The following is a 21382-nucleotide window of genomic DNA, read 5'->3' on the forward strand; positions in this document are numbered from 1 at the left end:
TATAATATAATATAATATAATATAATATAAAAATAATATAATATAATATAATGTAAAAATAATATAATATAATTTAATGTAAAAATAATATAATATAATATAATATAATATCAATTTATATAATATAATTTCTGTGTGGAGTTTGCATGTTTCCTCTGTGTGCTCTGGTTTTCCCTACAAGTCCAAAGACATGTGGTACAGGTGAATTGAATAAGCTAAATTGTCCATAATGTATGTGTTATTTTTTACATTAATTTCATTATTTTTGTGTTTTCACTTAAATTAAAGTTTTGACTGATTTTTGCTTAACTGAAGCATGTGAATGCTAAATGCATTGCCCCTTACTTTTAACAGAAAAGCTGTAAGGGCGAAGACACACAGTAAAATCTGTGCTTTTTGTTTATTATCAGGTATGTTTTGTCACTTTGTTGATATTGTTTGGAGTTTTGTTCTCTCTCTCCATCCCTTCCCTTTCTGCATTGACTGCTCATGGGAGAGAAAAGCTGAAAGGCCGAAGACACACTGTAAAAGCTGTGCTTTTTGTTTATTATCAGTGAGTGAAGAGCCGTCACAATCTCAGATATCCGACTGGTTATTCCTTCATAAAACAAAAAACACACAAAGCAGAACCGGTTACATATGTGTGTGTGAATGAGACTGAATGAATGTTTCCCAGTGATGGGTTGTAGCTAGAAGGGAATCCGCTGTGTAAAAATATGCTGGATAAGCTGGGGTTCATTCTGCTGTGGCGACCCCAGATTAATAAAGGGACTAAGCTGAAAACAAAATGAATGAATGAATAATATAATATAATATAATATAATATAATATAATATAATATAATATAATATAATATTAAAAAATAACAGGAAAGTTGCTGGTTCGAGTCCCAGCTGGGTCAGCTGGCATTTCAGTGTGGAGTTTGCATGTTGGCATGGCTTTTCTTTGGGTTCTCCGGTTTCCCCTACAGTCCAAAGACATGTGCTATAAGTGAATTGGGTAAACTAAATTGTCCATAGTGTGTGTGTGTGTGTGTGTGTGTGTGTGTGTGTGTGTGTGTGTGTGTGTGTGTGTGTGTGTGTGTGTGTGTGTGTGTGTGTGTGTGTGTGTGTGTGTGTGTGTGTAAATGAAGGTGTATGGATGTTTACCAGTACTGGGCTGCAGCTGGAAGAAAATCCGCCGATTAAAACATTTTGCTGAATAAGTTGGCGGTTCATTCCACTGTGTGACCCCTGATGAATAAAGGGACTAAGCCAAAGAAAAATGAATGAATGATGGTATATGATAATGGCTGATCCCTTTAAATTATTCTTGTACTGGCAAAACAACATTTTTCCCAATTTTTTATGATTTCAATTAAAAGTAAGAAAATGTTGCGCTCTTATTTAATGCGAGACAAAAAAATTATCAAAGCAGATTTATTTTCACAGCTTTCTTTTTCATATTTATCAGAGTGCCAATCATTTGGACCATTGATATTGATATGAATGATTATAAGTAAATCATTTATAATACATGGCTGTTGAATGCTTGATTCTAATGGCTGATAAACATTCTAAGTTGGACAATTATTTGAAATTTAACAAACAATATTTCTAATTATTTGAAGAAAAACTGTGACTGACTCTGGTTGACTGAATAATTATAAAACAATGCCTACATATATCTAATAATTTCACACCCTTTTGTCAATTATTGTTCACTGCATATCTACTGCACATGCATGTGTTTCTGTGAATGGTGTATGGTGAATGTTTAATATTCCACTTTACCTGTCTCAAACACCCAGTCCAAATCATACAAAACCCTGGCACAACCTTAATTCAAACAAACACCATCACAAACTGACTGCCAGCATCACAGCTTGTTTAGAGGCCTCGCGCTGTCAACAAACCGCTCTCAAGACAGACCAGAAAAGCAAATAAACCCGAGCAACAGAGACAGACACAGATTTGCCTGTCTGTATGCTTGTAGATGAGATCGACTTTAAACCATAATTACATTGAAAACGCTTCAACGCAGCTAATGAAGTCCTGCTGCTCACACACACACACACACACACACACACACACACACACACACACACACACACACACACACACACACACACACACACACACACACACACAAGGTGATGACAGCAGTGAAGTGAAGCAGTCATTTCCTGAGCACCACGGCCAGATGTCTCACACACTACATCTTAGACACACACACACACACACACACACACACACACACACACACACACACACACACACACACAAACACACACACACGTTGGAGTGTAATAAGTCTGACATTTAGTTCTCATTAATACCAATCGTAAGGTCACTCAGATGCAGCTGCTCGACGCTGAAGGGCGAACCGCAGTATTTCGAGACAGAGGTGGATAAAATAACAGCGCGCGATGTTTTAGTGAGTGTTCAGTGTGTGTGTGTGTGTGTGTGTGTGTGTGTGTGGCTTAATTACTGTGTGCTAATGAAAAGCGCTGTGTGAGTTTGTGAGCGGCTCGGATGGTGAACTGCCACGCCGCGCTCACAGCTCGTAAATTGCACACCTTCTAAAGGATGTGGGCTGTGTGAGTGTGTGCGTGTGTCTCTCTGTGTGTGTATGTGTGTAAGAAGGCTAAAAAGCACAGATTTTAGGGCCCAAATCAACAGGAGTGCAACTGCAGTAAACGTCTCCTCAGAGATTAGCTGGTGTATAGTGGATGTTGTTCTGAATTGTTAGAGCGAATGATGTGCTAACGTGGATGTGCTGGAGCAGATGTGAAAATGCTAAACTCAGATAAATGCATCATTCATCATGTGAGAATGCACGTGGATGTGAGAAATGGAGTTTTCTGGTGCGTAAGGGAACGCTCGCATAAATCCCAGATGTTTGCGGAGTTGTCGATTATTGTTTTGTTTGCCTGCAGTTGCCAGAAGAGGGCAGTGCTGAGAGACACATCCACTTTTCAACACTGATTTGATTGATAAGTCTTATTGTTTGGAGGCATATTCGCTGGTAAATTCTAGCAGATACTTCTCAATTTCCTTTGAAATTGTTGTTGTTGTTGTTGTTAATAAACATTAAATTGATATCAAATATTATATTTGTTAATAAAATATTATTCATTCATTCATTCATTCATTTTCTGTCGGCTTAGTCCCTTTATTAATCCGGGGTCGCCAAAGCGGAATGAACCGCTAACTTATCCAGCAAGTTTTTACGCAGCGGATTCTCTTCCAGCCGCAACCCATCTCTAGGAAACACACACACACACACACACACACACACACACACACACACACACACACACACACACACACACACACACACACACACACACTACGGACAATTTAACCTACCCAATTCACCTGTACCGCATGTCTTTGGACTGTGGGGGAAACCGGAGCACCCGGAGGAAACCCACGCGAACGCAGGGAGAACATGCAAACTCCTAATAGAAACGCCAACTAAGCCGAGGATCGAACCTAGCGACCGTCTTGCTGGGAGGTGAACGTGCTACCCACTGCATCGCCTAATAAAATATTATTTTAATAATTAAAAATAATTCTTGTAATAAATACAAACAAATACAAAACCATTTTTATATTTTTAGATTATTTTCTCCTTAAATTTCTTGCATTTTAGACGTCACAATGTTTATTATAATTCACTAACTAAAACCATACACTTATTTATTTGTTAAAAGAAATAAAATAGGAAAAATGTTAATAAAATTAATGATAACATTTATTTAAAAAATACAAAAACACTTGATTAATATACAACTATAGTTAAACACTTACAATACAAGCAAATATTTATATTGACATTATATTTTGTTGGTTTTGTTTCACACAGAATATTAATAACATCCTAAATATTCTAATGTTTATTGTCTGGTTCATTTGTTCCTACATTTTATAGCAAAATTCATATATTTCCAGCTTTTTCTATGAATATTTGTGTAAAAACATAAATGTGTCAAATTTTGTGACTTTGAATAAATACGTAAATAAATATAGTATTAAAAATTGACACTGAAAAAAAATATTTTTAAAGATCCTCTATTATGGGTTTTTTAAAGGTTCAGGACACCCCGGAGAACTTTTTTTTTTATATTAACAGATGTGTGTGTGTTGAGCATCAGTTAAGACAATGTTAGCACCTGTCAGCTTTAATTGTGGGGAAAACTGGATAATTTTGAGCTTTTGTCAGCTAATTTCAGCTTCCGGGTTTAAAATGATTTTTGGGGGCGGGATCAAAATCGGCGACGTAGCGCAGTACTGCAAGTGCAATGATGACGCGTCGGTTTCTCATTATTATTCATAGCGGAGTTTTCTTATGAGAAGAGCCGGCTGCTTAATTATTCATGAGACCTGCCAGACCTGTCAGTGTTAAGCCCGAGCTGAGAGACACGGAAACCACGGCACAGTATTTAGCCGTTCATGAAGGCTCATATGCATTTGTTTCCATGATCCACGGGGTTTGTTGCATGTTTTCCCCCGCGATCTTGTCAGGACCGATCATACAGCAAAGCTGTGTGCGTGCTGCTAGCATTTTTGTCAGGAGAGCAACACGAGAATTAGAGAATGGCGGACGCTGTCTTTTATCAGGAGTTTGTTCACATCCAGACACATCGCCGTGCTGCTGTGTTTGCCTAAATCCTCCAGATTACCAGCAGGGCTAACGGTTAAAATAGACAGGTCAGGAGACCTGCTACACTGAGTCTGCTGGATACGGGGATTGAGGGAGAAGTCCTCATTTATAGTGTTTACATGAACACACTTATCTTTATAATGATATAAACTGTGGTTGTCTGTATATGAAATTACGAATATGTAGCAGGGCATTAAATCACTGTTCATTTCTTTGCATTTTAACTTTGTAAACTATAAACTCATGCGTCTCCTCTTTGTGTCTCATTTTGTGAGCTAACCGACAACAGCAGTTATTCGCTCCCCTTCTCCCCTGCTGGCCACGTCCACTCCTGCCTGATGCTCGCGGAGCTCCACGCCCATTAATCATGCATCTTTTGAAAAAAATCTGAAGTAGACTTTAACCGAAAGAGGGGGGTGTCATGGCCCTTTAAAGATGACCTTCTATGCAGTGTGTAACATCACTAAGAGAACGAAAACATTGAGCTAAGGTTTAAATCCTTAAAGTGCACTAGGTTTAAAAGTATTGATTCTTTAGCGAAATAGTGGACTTAGTGGAGTATTTAACCATTTAATGGAGTAGAATAAATAAATGGAGTTGGGTTCGGATCTTTTGATCTCATCGACGTACATCACCAAATATGTAGTTCCAATTCCATTAAAATGTAATTGCGTTTTCCCTACACACACTAGCGGAGTCATGGGAGATCACGGGAACCTTTTTTCTGACTGCTTTGTAATGCATATTTAACATAGAATTTTTTTACATTAATTTTTTTCATTTTTGGACTATCAGATAGTAAAAACTACATTTGTTCCCACATTGGACAGTTAAAAATAGTGTCTGGGACATTTCATGTGCTGCAAAACAGTTGCAGGATGACACTGTATATCTGTAACAAAATATAAAGCATTCAAAGTATTTTAAATAGCCACTTAAGAGCTACAATGTGCTGTATACGTACTGTATGTGGCCACTAAGCCCTAGAAGGTTAAATGAGTTGCATCCATTGTAGAAACACTGTACGGTGAGAATTTCTTGGTATTTAACCTTTAAGCAGGTCAGACAGGAATAAAACGTCACAAAAAAAGTTTACGAACAGCCTAAAAGCTTACAAATTCAGTGTTATTTGGATTGGAACTCCACCGTAGTCCTGCAGCATAAATCATTTGACACAATTCATTATGCGGTCACTGTAAAACGCCTGCTAAAACACGCCATTGCTGAATTAGCTTTTTCTTTAATGATTCACACTCCGAACAACACATAAAAACACAGCTTTTTAAGATTTTCTAGGAAATGGTTTTTAAAAGGGCAAGTGCACAACAAGAAAGAAGGTTTTGTTCAGCGCTTTTCATTAATTGCACTGTGTTTATATCAGAGAGAGGCTTTATTTCATGGCCTTTCTGTCGCTGATTAGCAGCAAGCTGTGACAAAAGCATTCTTCATGCAAAAAAAAAAGCGACTTCCATGACATCCATCTCTCCATAAACTTCCCTGACTGTAAATTCACAATTATTTGACTTTCTCTGCCTCATTTTGAACACACAGATTTGATTTTCTTTTTTTTTCACCACAATACCAGTGATTTCCTGCTCATATGGTCATCCGTGCTCCCAAAGTCAACAGCGGAGAGCCTGTTGAGCATAATGGATGTGTTTTATGGAAAGGGTGTTATATTAAGTTTAATGGCAGTGTGCGGTGGGCTAATGGCTGCCTTTGGCTTCCCTCCTGAAATAGAAGTGAGGGTGGGTTTGGAGGGATTCCTCCGTTTGTGTTTGTGTGTCCCAGAGAGAGAGAGAGAGAGAGAGAGAGAGAGAGAGAGAGAGAGAGAGATGTATAGACAGATCTAGATATAGAACATGCAGACAGATTGAAAAAGTGTGTGTGAACATAGAAAAAAATACGAAAAGGGAAAAAAAAAATGTCATTTCAAATGTTCCACTTGTACTGTTTTGAAGCTTGGATTTTAACAGAGTTTAGAGGGACTGAATAAAAGTGTATTGATCACACTTTACAATAATTACTTGTATGGTTCCTAATGGTTAATATAGGATGTCAATCACTATATCACTATGACATGGAGCTACAGTATAGCTGCAAAAACGTAAAGGTCTGGAAACCACTGATAGATTTTGTTTTTAGAAACCACCTAAAGTTACAAATAATGACATATCTTATTAGTGATCATGTGGTGAATGTTAATCCACCATTTACACTTTTTGAAGAGTGGATAAAAGTCTTTCAGTAAGTTAAAGTCCGCTATGAAAATGACTAAAGCCATTCACTGTAAAGCAGGTGGGATGGAGTTTTTCAGGTAACAGTGTTTGCAACATCTACACATTTTAAGCATGAGATGTTCTAACATTATTTAATCCTTCATTGCATCGTCACAATGCTGTCAGTCATGCGACTGGCACCGCATTCACTATCACAAAAGAGCATGCATTCAATGACATTAAACTACTGCAGCTCATGAAACACCGTTATTGCTATTAAAATGACGTATGCAAATAATAAGCTATATGTCAATATCATATGTGCAATATCAGACACCACTCGTGAGAACAGCAAAGATATTATCAAACTCAGTTCATCTCATTCACATTTTTTTTGTTAGTTTTGATTAGTGTTGATTTGAATTGCAATAAATCTGTTAATACAAAACTTGTAGTAACTGTGCTCATAATTGTTGGTGTGTGCACCTAAAGTTTGGCTGGTGACCCCTAAATTTTTAAGTTAGGAGCACCGGTGCAACCAAGAAAAAAGTTTCATTTCTAGCCCTGAAGAATGAACAATACTTGTTCAGCTCTTATTAGTCATAGTTCAACATTTACTAATGCATTATTAACATTTAAACTATTCCTTGTTAACATTCGTTAATCCAGTGGTATCCCAAAGTATAGGTCATAAGACAATGATGAGGGGGTCGCTTGGTGATTTCCATAAATATTATATATCAGGGCTACAAGATATAGAAAAAATCTGTCATTGTGATATTTAATTTTTCTGTGGTATGTATTGCGATATAATGCATCTATACAATTTCATCAAATGGTTGAATAGCCCTTCTTGAAATGAATTTATACTCACACATTATGTTAAGGCTCACTTCCCACTATTAATCAATGATTAACAACGACTTTTGCTTCTTCTAATTTGTTCCTTATTAATAGATTTTAAGGTAGCTTAGGTATTAGGTTAGGTTTTTTTTAAATGGTAAAATTACTCTGCAAAGTGTATGTATAAATGTATGAATATGTATAAATAAATTAATGGTAAAATATCTTGTGCCTGAACCCTTAAATCTCTCTTAGGCCTTAAAAGCATGCAAATGATACAATTTCCCTCCATTATGGTTAAACTCTGCAATAATTCCACAAATCTCATGTTCTGAACTGTGACTCTAGCTTAAATATAATCCCATCAAATCTATCACACTGTGATATCGATGCTAAAATGATATATTGTGCAGCCCTAATATACATGTTATTAAACTATTAGAATGATCATATTGTGTTCATGAACTACAGAAGATAAAACTAGTATTTAATAGTTACATAAAAACAACAATAAATAAAAGGCCCTACAAATAAACAACATACAATAAAAAGCCAGTTAATATTAAATTAAACTATTGAATAATGACTTAAAAAAACTGATATGGTTGTTAGACTGTTGCACTTTTTTGTGTTGTCCCTTCAAGGTGTGGGGGTCATGAGTCACTGGAATAGTTATTTTAGGGGTCGCAGGCTGAAAAGTTTGGAACCCCTGAGTTAATGCACAAACGACACCTCAACATTTCTGCTGTCTAAGTTGCTAATATTAAAATGAAAATAGGCAGTTCCTTAAATCATGTTTACATTTTATTGTTGAGAAAGTGAAACAACGTAGCCAGGGTGATGTGAATGAAGTTATAAAGTACACTGTTCCCTTTAAAGATTTACCCGTGTCCTCGGTATAGTCTGTTGTCCATATCAAACTGAGAAGAAGAGACTGCAGCCTTGATCAAACTTGCGAAGTCTGAACTTACAAGGAGAGGATGCAGGACTGAACTGTGTGTGTTAGGCTACTTAATAGTGAGGAAAAGCCCCAATCAGAGAGGCGAATGTCTGCAGCCCCGCCTCCGTTTTCAGATGTCTCTGTTTTCCATCATCCACACTGAGACGGAGCAGCAGCGCTTCAGAATGAAAACGGCCTCTCCAGCGTTTTCGAAACGCTCCGTTTTCGGCGCTCGAGAACTCCGGCGTAGTGTGGACGGTTGGCGTAACCGTAGCAAAACTTATGCGTTTTCAAACTAAAACGCATTAGTGTAAACAGGGCCTAAGTTAACATGAGCTACCAATGAACAACTGTATTTTCATCAACTATAGTTCACTAACATGAACAAATACTTTAAGTAATGCTTTATTCATTGTTTGTTTATGTTAGTAAATACATTAACTAACATTAACTAATACAACCTTATTGTAAAGGGTTACCAGTGTATTAAAAACACATACATACTGTAAAACCTAAACATTGAAGGTAACTCAAACCATTTGAGGAAACCGATTACAACAAACTATTTAAGTTCAAAAACTAATCCCAATGGGTCCTGTGAACTAACTTTATTTGAGTAAACGAAGCAATTTGAGCACAGTAAAACCCAATAAATGAAGAGAACTCAAAACAACTGAGTGCTGTAAAACCCAATAAGTTAAGGCAACTCAAATCGTTTGAGAAAATCGATTGAAAAAAACAATTTGTGCTAAAAACTAATCTAAATGAGTACTGTGAACTTACTCCATTTAAGCTGAAATAATGAGGTATTTGATTAACTCATTATCTTCAACACTGAGTTCAAAACTCTTTTCAAATGAGTAGAATTAACTAACTAAATTTATAGTTAACTACACTTATATTATTTGATAAAGTTGACTGTTGGGTTTTACAGTGTAAATATTTGACTAAATGTGGGACTCATTTGTCTAAATGTAATGTTCCAGAGGCAATAATCAGGAGTAGTGCTAAAATGTTTTGCAATATTTCAGCCAGTTAAAAAAAAAAAAAAAAAAAAAGAAAGGCAGAAAAGGGAGGGATTTTTTTTTTCTTAATTTTTTTCCATAATTTTTTCCCCCCATAAATTAGATGCAGTGCTCATGAAATATACTACCAGTCAAAACTACTGAATATGTATCCCTTTAAAATTATTATTATTTATTTATTAAAATAGTTTTCTATTTTAATATTTAAAAGTTTCATTTTTATTTTTTATTGCATTTTGTGTTACATTTTTTATGCCATATGATCCTTTAATAAATGCTTTGGAATGTTTTGTTTATTGCATCGTTTATTTAATAACTTCTGTTATTTTTATTCATGTTTCAATAGTTTATTTAAATTATGAATAAACTAATTAATAAACTGTAAATAGTTTTATAGTTTCAGTTTAAGTTATTGTTAAAAAAAATCCTTAATCAACGTTGACATTTTAAGCTAAGATTTAGCTTAAACTGACCAAAAATGACAGATTTTTATAAATGTTGTTCCTTAGATCTTTTTTCCTTATTTTTATCTTATAAAAACACTCCTTTACTTCTTTGAATATTTGCCAGTATATCATTAATAAGACCGTTTACCATCTTGTAACCTTTGATCCAACGTTTATGCGATTTGGGCTTTGGGGTTTGTATGTGCGAATGGTCGATAATAGGCTATAATATATTGTAATTTAGAGGCTCAGCAGTAAAAAAAATTCCCCTTGCTCTGCATTGTGTTCAACACAACACAACGCCTCTATCAGCATCCATTTACAGACCCTAAAAAAATGAAAAGTCTCTGCTGAATTACTTCATTTTCCATCTTTCTTAATCGGCCCATTTCTCTGTATCCTAAACTAGCTCCCTTTGTTTTCGTTGCTTAACTAACCAGCATAATTTTATCAAAAGTTCTCTGAAATGAAGTGCTAAGTGTCGGCTTTTATTGAAAGGAAACAGACTGGAACAACACGTGTGTTTTCTCAGGCCTGTAAAGACTCCTCTGCTCCTCAGGCCAAATTCTTCTGATGAATTACAACCTGAATTACAACCGATGCATCTTCACTACAGACCCCAACCTGCTGAGAGATGCTTGAAATCCACTGCTAATGAGTGTGTGTGATGCTTGTGCAGGTCGCTGAAAAGCATCGCAAAAGCCTGGTCCTAATTTGGCTACATTTGTGCTGTTTTAATGTACATATTAAACGCATTGCCAAACTTAACAGCAGCCATGCTCTCAGTGTGTGCTTCACTGAACAAAAGACTGTGCTAATCCACCGTTAACTGTAAACGAGTGCATGAAATCTACTGACAATGCCAGGTTTCATAAGCATGCATACACGTATAAATGGCATATTATGTGTTTTAAATAAATTAGTTACAGGTTTTTAGCTTTTTTTTTTTAAATAAAAATATCTTCTTTTTGTGCTTAACAGAATAAATAAATAAAGAGTAAATAAATACTGAGTAAATTGTCATTTTGGGTGAACTCTCTCTTTAAAGGCTTTTATAATATTTTGTTTTATAATAAGATACACTTCCTGACAGAAGTCTTGTTGTCGATCTCAGCTGTAAGAGCAACTAATAATAACTGGACTTCCAGTTGATCATTTGGAAAAGTAGCAGTGGATGACCTATTGGAACCTGCATGGAGCAAAGATTCTCACAGAAATCAAATCAATCAAGTTTGGTAAAAGAAAATCATGGTTTGGGGTTACATTCAGTATGGGGGCATGCGAGAGATCAGCAGAGTGGATGGCAACATCAACAGCCTGAGGTATCAAGACATTTGTTCTGCTCATTACAATACAAACCACAGGAAAGGGCAAATTCTTCAGCTGGATAGCGTTCCTTCTCATACTTCAGTCTCTATATCAAAGTTCCTGAAAGCAAAGAAGGTCAAGGTGCTCCAGGATTGGCCAGCCCAGTCACCAGACAAGAACATAATTGAGCATGTCTGGGGTAAGATGGAGGAGGCATTGAAGATGAATCCAAAGAATCTTGATGAACTCTATTCAGCCCTATAAGAACGCTTTCTTTGCCATTCCAGATGACTTTATTAATAAGTTATTTGAGTCATTGCAGAGATGTATTGATGCAGTCCTCCAAGCTCATGGGAGTCATACACAATATTAACTCCTTTTCCACTGCACCATGACTTTATATTCTATACTGTACATTATTTCTGTTATGTGACAAGACTTTTGACTAAGAAAAGTCAGACTTTATGGTCCTAATTAAATAATTAAAAATCAAGGCATGATCATATTTTATTTTGATAAAATAAGCGTAATTTAGAGGCCTTTACCTTTTATATAAGCCACTTCTGATACTAAATGATTAACTAGAAATCAACTGATTATTTTTTGTTCCTAAAACTTGTATATGTGACAAGACTTTTGTCAGGTAGTGTATATTGTGTGAAAATACAATACAAATCTGTCCTATAAATGAATGCATCGCATAATAATAATTTATTATATTTATACTTGAATAACAACAACAGCCATCTTGTTGCAAAATGTTTTGTGTTTATGTACATGTGTGATGCCCAATAAACTGTTCCTATTTCCCCCCCTTTTTTGGGCACATGGCTTCAAGATACTATCAGCCGTGCCACATCAAACCCAAGCGCTGCAGCTGGCAGTGTGGTTAAAAAGTGTGTGTGTGTGTGTGTGTGTTTGTTGGAGAGTGTCGGTTGCCAAGAAACCAGTATTTAATAAAGTCATCGGGTCTGAGATGGGAAAGAAACCGCAGCTCAACTCAAAGCCTATAAGAAATCGACAAATGCCACCCCACATCCGCATTCACTTTCCTCTCACTCTCACTCAGTGAACAACACTGTGCTTGAAAGCAGATCTACAAGAGAAGAACCACAACGAAAATCCAAGGTTTGAGCGTATGTATGCGTCTTGTGTGTGTGTGTGCGTGTGTGTGTGTGCGTGTGTGTGTTTGTGAGACTGAGTGAGTGTGTTTTCACTCTCTGATATTTCTGTGTGTTATGTTGTTAATGGCACACCTTGTTTGCCAGGCAGAAACAGCCAATTAAAAGCAACTCGTGTTAAACTGGGTCCATTTTCAGCGGTGTGCCTCCAGGAGCCACAAAAACACTCTTCAATGTGTGAGTGTGTGTCTGTGTGGGACGGGGATTTACACCTCACTAATGATGTGTGAGTTTAATACTCTGAGCTGTTTTCAGCTTCACATGCAACAGGTTAACGCCTTCAGTGCCGTGCTTTCTCAACAATGTGCTCTATGAACTGACTTTTCACACTAGAACAAAGGCTTCAATGGCGAAACTTTCACTTCACTGCATTGCAAAGCATAATATTGAACTTTTTATTGCTCTAGATTTTGCAAACATTCAGAAGTAAGATGTACATGGCAGTGTTTTGTTTGTGAACACAGGCTGATTCTTTTAGTTAATCTGTTTAATGATTATACCCAGTGAACTACTGATACAAACTTACAGGTAAGAGCTGGTCTCCATGATTTAGTAATAGCAAGTCTCCAGTTAACGATTCACTGTTTTAATATGAATCAGTCACTGCAAGTCTCTAGTTAGTGTCTCACTGTTTTGAATGAATCAGTCAGAGCAAGTCTTCAGTTAATGAATCACTGTTTCAAATGAATTAGTCAGCACAAGTCTCCAGTTAATCATTCACTGATTCATATGAATCTTCCAGAGCAAAATCTCCAGTTAATGATTCATTGTTTCTTATGAATCAGTCATAGAAAGTCTCCAGTTAATGATTAACTGTTTCATATTAATCAGTCAGACCAAATATCCAGTTAATGATTCACTGTTTCAAATGAATCAGTCATAGACAGTCTCCAGTTAACGATTCACTGCTTCATATGAATCAGTCAGAAAAAATCTTGTTAACGATTCACTGTGTTAGAATGAACCAGTCAGAGCAAATCTCCAGTTAATGATTCACTGGTTCATATGAATCAGGCATAGACAGTCTTTAGGTAATGATTCTGACTGATTCATATGAGACAGTGAACAAGTCTTCATTTAAGGATCCACTGCTTCAAATAAATTAGAGCGAATCTCCAGTTAAGGCAATATGGTGGTGTAGTGGGCAGCACGTTCGCCTCACACCAAGAAGGTCGCTGGTTCGAGCCTCGACTGGGTCAGACTGTTTCATACGAATCTGTCAAAGCAAGTCTCCAGTTAAAGATTCACTGTTTCAAATGAATCAATCAGAACAAGTTTCCAGTTAATGATTCACTGTTTCATATGAATCTGTTAGAACAAGTCTCCAGTTAATGATTCACTGTTTCAAATGAATCAGACAAAATAAGTTTCCAGTTAATGAATCACTGTTTCATATGATTCTGTCATAAGTCTCTAGTTAAGGATTCACTGTTTCATATGATTCTGTCAGAACAAGTGTCCAGTTAACGATTCACTGGTTCATATGAATAAGTCATATACAGTCTCCAGTTAATGATTCTGACTGATTCATATGAAACAATGAAGTCTCTAAATAAGGATTCACTGCTTCAAATGAATCAGCCAGAGCAAATCTCCAGTTAACGATTCCCTGTTTCAAATAAATAAATCAGAGCAAGTTTCCAGTTAATGATTCACTGTTTCATATGAATCTGTCAGAACAAGTCTCCAGTTAATGATTCACTGTTTCAAATGAATCAGACAGAAGAAGTCTTCAGTTAATGAATCACTGGTTCATATGATTCTGTCATTAGTCTCCAGTTAACGATTCACTGGTTCATAAGAATAAGTCATATACAGTCTCCAGTTAATAATTCTGACTGATTCATATGAAACAATGAAGCCTCCAATTAAGGATTCACTGCTTCAAATGAATCAGCCAGAGCAAATCTCCAGTTAACGATTCACTGTTTCAAATGAATCAATCCAGGCCCGGATTGGCTAATCGGGAGGACCGGGAGAATTCCCGGTGGCCGGTCCGTTTTTTGGCCGCGAGGGCCGGTGTCCCTAGCTCCAAAATCTGTTGCTCTCAGCAGTCACACTTTTTAAATTAATTTATTTACTTACTTGACTACAGTCTTCTTATTTATTATTTTACCGCAGCTCTGCTCTGCCTACAGGTTAATGATGATATTACTCAGATGAGTCAACCCTTCATATACAACAGTTGTGGTCCAGTGGTTAGCACGTTAGATTACGACGCCGCCGACCCGGGTTTGATTCTTGTCTGAGTATGTTTTTTTTAATTATAGTTTTATTGTTAAGACATATAATACTGTTAGGGTTTTTGAACATTTAAAGTTCTAAAGCAGCTGTTTTCTCAAAAAAAAAAAAAAAGACGTGATAGTGTAATTAGAAACTGAATTGGAAATGACCTTATTTTAATATAGTCATGCGTGAACTGAGGTGGGCCGGTCTAAGGCTTGAAACTCCAGGGCTGAAAAAGAGTCCCACTCCGGCCCTGAATCAATCAGAGCAAGTTTCCAGTTAATGATTCACTGTTTCAAATGAATCAATCAGAGCAAGTTTCCAGTTAATGATTCACTGTTTCAAATGAATCAGACAGAAGAAGTCTTCAGTTAATGAATCACTGTTTCATATGATTCTGTTATTAGTCTCCAGTTAACGATTCACTGGATCATATGAATAAGTCATATACAGTCTCCAGTTAATGATTCTGACTGATTCATATGAAACAATGAAGCCTCCAATTAAGGATTCACAGCTTCAAATGAATCAGCCAGAGCACATCTCCAGTTAATTAATCACTGTTTCAAATGAATTAGTCAGCACAAGTCTCCAGGTAACGATTCACAGTTTCAAATGTACCTGTCAGAGGAGCAAGTCTCCGGTTAAGAACTCACTGTTTCCTATGAATTAATTATAGAAAGTCTCCAGTTAACAATTGACTGTTTCATATGAATCTGTCAAAGCAAAATCTCCGGTTAACGATTTACTGTCTGTTTTAAATGAATGCAAGCAAGTTTCCAGTTAATGATTCACTGTTTCAAATGAATCAACCGGAGCAAGTTTCCAGTTAACAATTCACTTTCGAATGAATCAGTCAATCCAGACCAGTCAGAATGAGTTTTAATGACTCACAGACTAAAATGATTCAGTCAGAACGATTATCCAGATAATCATTCACTGCTTCAAATTATAAAAGTGAAAGTGACCCAAAAATCTTCTAAATGAATACACAACTTAAAACAGCATTAGGAACTACCTGCTGACAAAAAAGCATTTTAAATACATATTTATCTACGTTTGAAAATTTAAAACATAAAAAAAACTTAAAATACCCTTTTTGGAAAGTATAGAAGTAATCCAAAATGCTGCATTCTTATGTACATATTCAACACGTGAACTACTTATAAACACTTAACATGATATTTGTTATATTTTCAGGTTATGTGTGAAAATCCAGTCATAAAAGAGAAAGAAAAGGAGGCAAATTCCATTATTTGAATCAGGTCACTGCTTGAACACAGCGAGGTTAAATGGAGTAAGACTGGCTGCGAGGAACATCGTTAGCACATTGGCATGACGGGTTTCAGTAATTAGGGGGTGTGGCCTCACATCACCAATCGCCCTGCTGTGTTTGGTGCGTCCTGCTGATTTACAGTGTGTAGACTAAGATGTGGCTGTTTTAGCAGGTCATAACTCGCTACACACACATATACAGACACACTGGCTAAATGAGTGCCAAGTGGGCTCACATACACACACGCACACACACACATGGCAGGCTTATGGATGCCAGACACACACGCTCCCCACACCAGCTTCACCTGGCTGTTTTTTTGTTCCCTCTCACACTTTTCCTTCCTTTGCAATCCCAGAGTGAAAACAGAGGCCAGTACACTAAGCTGTCCTAAATACCTGGACTGTGACCCAGACTATGAGGAGCTGCGGAGGAAAAGGAGAAGAAGGGTAATGAGGCTACAGCTTCATGTTGTGCTGGTGTTAATGTGCTGATGTGTTGTTTTCTTGCTGCAGTAGCACACCGAGTGAAGCGAGATTTTAAAAACCTGATTTAATATGGATGTTCAAAGAGATCCTTTTATATCTTTATTTTCATACAACAGATTATTCTGTTTTACAAATTTGACTGGCTGAGATTTAGTTTAAGTCATGCAATATTCTACTAGCATCACCACAGGAATTGTTTACCATTTGTTTCCCTCTACTTGAAGCATTTCTCATAGTGAGTCATGGCAGAACCACTATACGTTGACTAATTTTTACTGCTTTTCTGTTACAGATTCTGTTACAGTTTTAAAAGATTTTTCAGCAGAAAGAAATGGTCATTCAAGCTTTAGATATTTATAAAACTTTGTGTTTTAGAGATTTTGCATTATATAGAGTCATTTCTCTAGTAGTTAAATAAAACAAAAATATTTAGACTAAATCGGGTTAATTTAATTAAAAAATTTAGGTTAAATCCAGTTAATATTTTAGGAACTCATTAGTATGGAAATTCCAAAGTCATATTTGGGTGATATAAAGACAATACGTTTCTTTTTTTTCTGACATTAAAATACAATCCAAATCCCTCACATTTTGAGGCCCACCGCAACGTGATGTAAGAGTTCGGTTTCCCCGCCCACTGATTCGATTGACAGCCACGTATTAACATGTCTCCGCAGTAATGCGTATAATCATATCAACAAGACAGGACGTATACGCAAAGCAACTGGGATTAAAACATTTGCTCAGCTTTCTGTGATCACCTGCACCTCAAGAATGTGTTTACAGCTTTAAACATTTTTAAAACAGTGCATGTTTGTAATAAATACAGTAAAATCACTTCAGAATTCATTGCCATAGCCACATACTGTCAGCACAATTATAAAAAAAGACACTTCAATTCCAGTTTGTGGACTTATATCAGGTTTATTTTGTAAGCTAACATAACTGAGATGCATACAGCAGTGGATATTAACATGTAATCCGGCACATTTGTAATGCAAAAACAACGTGCAAAGTGTGTGTGTGTGCTACGTTGTGTGTGACTCATCATTGCAGAAAGGCTTGAATTACCTCAACAGTTACATCAAATAATCATTGGGAAAGTTCTTGTTGAAGTAAGGTAGATCTGTTTTATTCTTGCCTGTCACTGTAATGTTTATCCATGTAAGACACAGCAGGTGAAAGCTACGCCCATAAGAGAGATCTCTATGGCTCTGACACACATGTGGGAACGGTGGGTGAGAAGAACGAGCTTATTTGCCTTAATTAAAGGCAAAAGGCAACAAAAACAGCAACAATGTTCTAACAGTGGAAATTTCCCAGATTTAAAAAAGTATAACAAATAATCTGATGGGTGTTTTAAGCTGAAACAGACACATTCTGGAGACACAAAAAACTTATCTTAAATCTTGAAAAAGAGGGAAAACAGGTGCGCTTCAAAGGTGCCATAGAATGATACAATGTATTAAAATCCACTTAGAAGTATTAGGTATAAAGTGCAAAAACAATCTCCAGAAATGACTTTGCATGTCCATTTCCAACCCTAATATTTCCCTTTTAATATATATATTTACACACTCTAAAATACTAAAATAAATACACTCAATGATGGGCTAGACATCTGGAAATCTGCAGATTTCAGTACACGCAGATTCCATGTTGGCCTAAGCATTACCATTGAAATGCTGGTCGTGTATTCAAAATAAAAGTCCCAGATACATAGCCATAACACAATATAAGGAATTTCACTAAGAAACATTGTGGCCAATCAAATTCTGTACATAAAAATGATCCTGAGTTCTGTAATAAATTCCATTGTTCCAAGCCTTGTCTTAAAAATATAAATATTTAATTGACCACAGGATTTTCAATAGATTTTCAGTGATCAGCTGCTTTTCCTGGTGGTGCTTACTTTTAAACTGCTTTTCATTTCATTTTATGCTTGAACAACTAATTAAATGCTTAGGTCTAGTAAACTGACTATTTTCATTAAATTGCATTATCTTTCTGTTGCAGCATTTACTGTTCAATTTACACCATCACCTTGATTACAATCCATATCCATCAAAGCTACTAGCAAGAAGCTGGATTGCTTTATCCAGCATATTTGTTACATTAGTGCTGTTTATTAGATGCATTAAAAAATTAAAAAATAAATAAAACGTTCTATTGAAGTCATCCCAGACCACATGAACCCATTTAATCAGGGATAAATTGACGTCAAACACTCAAAATTGCCATGTCTTCATTTCTTTAAAGCTAATTTGTATTTAGATCTTCCTCCTGTGGGAGACACGTGATGACAAGAGGACTTCTTTGTGTCTGTGTAGGTTTTCATCTAAAAAAACCTTAAGCTGCAGAGACAACAGTGATGCAGGTGCAAGGCTAAGGATCACAGACCACACACATGGAAAGAAACATCATCATCATCATCAGGCACACTGATGTTCATTTGCACAAAAGTTTCTTCTTGATTGAAGCGCAGTCCATGACCATAAAAAGTAAGGGGGAGCGATCCTTATGACAATGAGATCACTTATTTTCTAGCTCAGGCACATGCTTCTATTCACACATGCATTAAACACACACACACATGCACATCTCCATCTCTCTGTGAAGTTCAGACCATCATGCTTGAGTGCACAGAACAAGTTCGGGTCGAGCTTCAAATCCCACTGGAGAGCAAATTAAAAACGACTGCTTCAAGAGCTGGTTAAAATTCTTAGGTTTTATTACTCCTTTCTCTCACAGAGCTGTTGACAAAAAAAGAGAGAGAAGAAAGCAGGGAGAAGTGCAATGTCGAAAGCCAGAAGTAATTCCGCATAGGCATTTTACGATGGAAACTTCAGTGAAATGTAATTTCAATGCTCGTTCGCTCCAGAAAGCAAAGTCCCATATCGTATCAGAGAGAAAAAGTGTATGTGTGTGCATGTCAAAAAAAAGAGAGAAATGGGGAGCACTGATCTGTCTTTATATCTATCATATGTCAGTGAAAATAGCATCACAAATATTAATGTCTTCCCATTTTTATAAATAGTTTGCATTCTCAGTTTTGTTGCTATGATGTTATAATTAATTATTTATTTATTTATTTATTATCTGTAAAATACATGACTAGATTCAAAATATTTAGCAATATTTAAAAATGGAAATAAAAAGAAAGGTTTACAATTTGTAATAATAATATAATAATAATAACAACAACAACAACATCAACAACAATAATAATAATAATATTATTATTATTATTAATTTGAATTATTATTATACATTATATATTATTATTATATTAATATAATATTTTGTTCAGTTTTGTTGCGATATGTTGTCTGTCTTCACCTTGATTTACACAGTGTTGTCATTTTGGTTTAGTCACATGTCTGTTCTAATTGATGTCTGTAATCATTCATTCCCTTTCCTCATGTTTCCCAACAGAGGTTTGGTAGAAAAACAAGTAGGTAATTAGAGCACATGACCGATTTCAACACATAGAAGTTCAACCTTTGTTTCAAAAGTTGATAGTGTAGTTCAGGTAAGGTTATGTTTGGACATTGAAGATTTAATTTTCATATTTTTTGTGTACTAAAGTAGGTTAGAGGGGATTTGAAATTAGTAAGACTGTTTTGGTTTTGATTGTTTCTTTGCTTGAGCACCACCCATAGCGAGTCTTTCTAATTTATATTTTGGTTGTTGATTATAAATATTGTAAAAAGCTTACTCACTTCTTCACTTCTCAGCACCTGTAATAAATCACATTGTTTTACAGCAATTTTTGTATGTGGTTGTAACTTTGAGTACAATTCTTTTTGAGTGTTTGTTTGAACCAGATCCCCTAGATTGCCCAGGGGTTGTAACAAAAAAATAAATAATAATAATAATAATAAAATAATACCTTTTTTAATGGGGTCCAAAAAATTCAAGGCCACAAAGAAAATGTTTGCTTATTTTCAATGTGAAAATAAGTAAGCTTTAGAATTTTGGAAATAAAATAAATAATTACACTTAATGGCTCAGTGGTTAGCACTGTCGCCTCACAGCGAGAAGGTAATATGATTTATTTATTGCGAGACGTGTTGGCGTGAGTTTCCTCCGCGTGTTCCAGTGTCCTACACTGTCCAAAGACATGTGCTGTAGGTGAATTGAATAAACTAAATTAGCTGTATGTATATGTGTGACAGTGTGTATGGATGTTTCCCAGAACTAGGTTGCAGCTGGAAGGGCATTCGCTGTGTAAATTATATGCTGGATAAGTTGCCGGTTCATTCCGCTGTGGTGACCCCTGATGAATAAAGGGACTAATCCAAAGGTAAATGAATGAATGAATAATATTGACACTACCTTTTTAAATAGGGTCCAAAAAATTCAAGCCAACCTGGAAAATGTTTGCTCTTTTTCAATGTGAAAAGAAATAGGGAAAAAAAATGAAGAATTACACTTAATGACTTTCCTGAAGTCAAACATAAATAGAATTCCACATAAAATGACATGGTAATAATACTGTATACCAAAATAGAAGCATTTTTATGGCTGGTGTCAAACCTTTAAAGAGCCCATATTATGGGTTTTTGAAAATGACCTTCCATGTAGTGTGTAACAGCTCTAAGTAAAGTGAAATATCCAGCTAAGGCTTAGATCTGAAAGTGCACAGCGTTTAAAACTATTGATTCATTTATAAAAGAGTCGACTAATAGTACTTTAAATGAATCACCTTGATAACGAGTGTTGGCAGGTATGCTCACACATACACTATGCACTCTGACTACTACTTCTGTTTTGGGCATTT

General features: G+C 36.0%; 1 protein-coding gene and 1 long non-coding RNA gene across 5 annotated transcripts in view; one reads left to right on the plus strand and one right to left on the minus strand.

The window, feature by feature from the left end:
• Positions 1–21382, minus strand: part of LOC101887148 (hormonally up-regulated neu tumor-associated kinase homolog A) — a 216550-nt gene that overhangs the window by 32002 nt on the left and 163166 nt on the right. The gene's annotated exons all lie outside the window — the stretch shown is intronic.
• Positions 10214–19699, plus strand: LOC103909696 (uncharacterized). Its single transcript, XR_659741.4, has 3 exons — positions 10214–12556; positions 16470–16560; positions 18930–19699. It is a non-coding gene; the product is annotated as an uncharacterized lncRNA (long non-coding RNA).

The sequence above is a fragment of the Danio rerio genome, chromosome 23, assembly GCF_049306965.1.
Source record: "Danio rerio strain Tuebingen ecotype United States chromosome 23, GRCz12tu, whole genome shotgun sequence".
Lineage (NCBI taxonomy): Eukaryota > Metazoa > Chordata > Actinopteri > Cypriniformes > Danionidae > Danio > Danio rerio.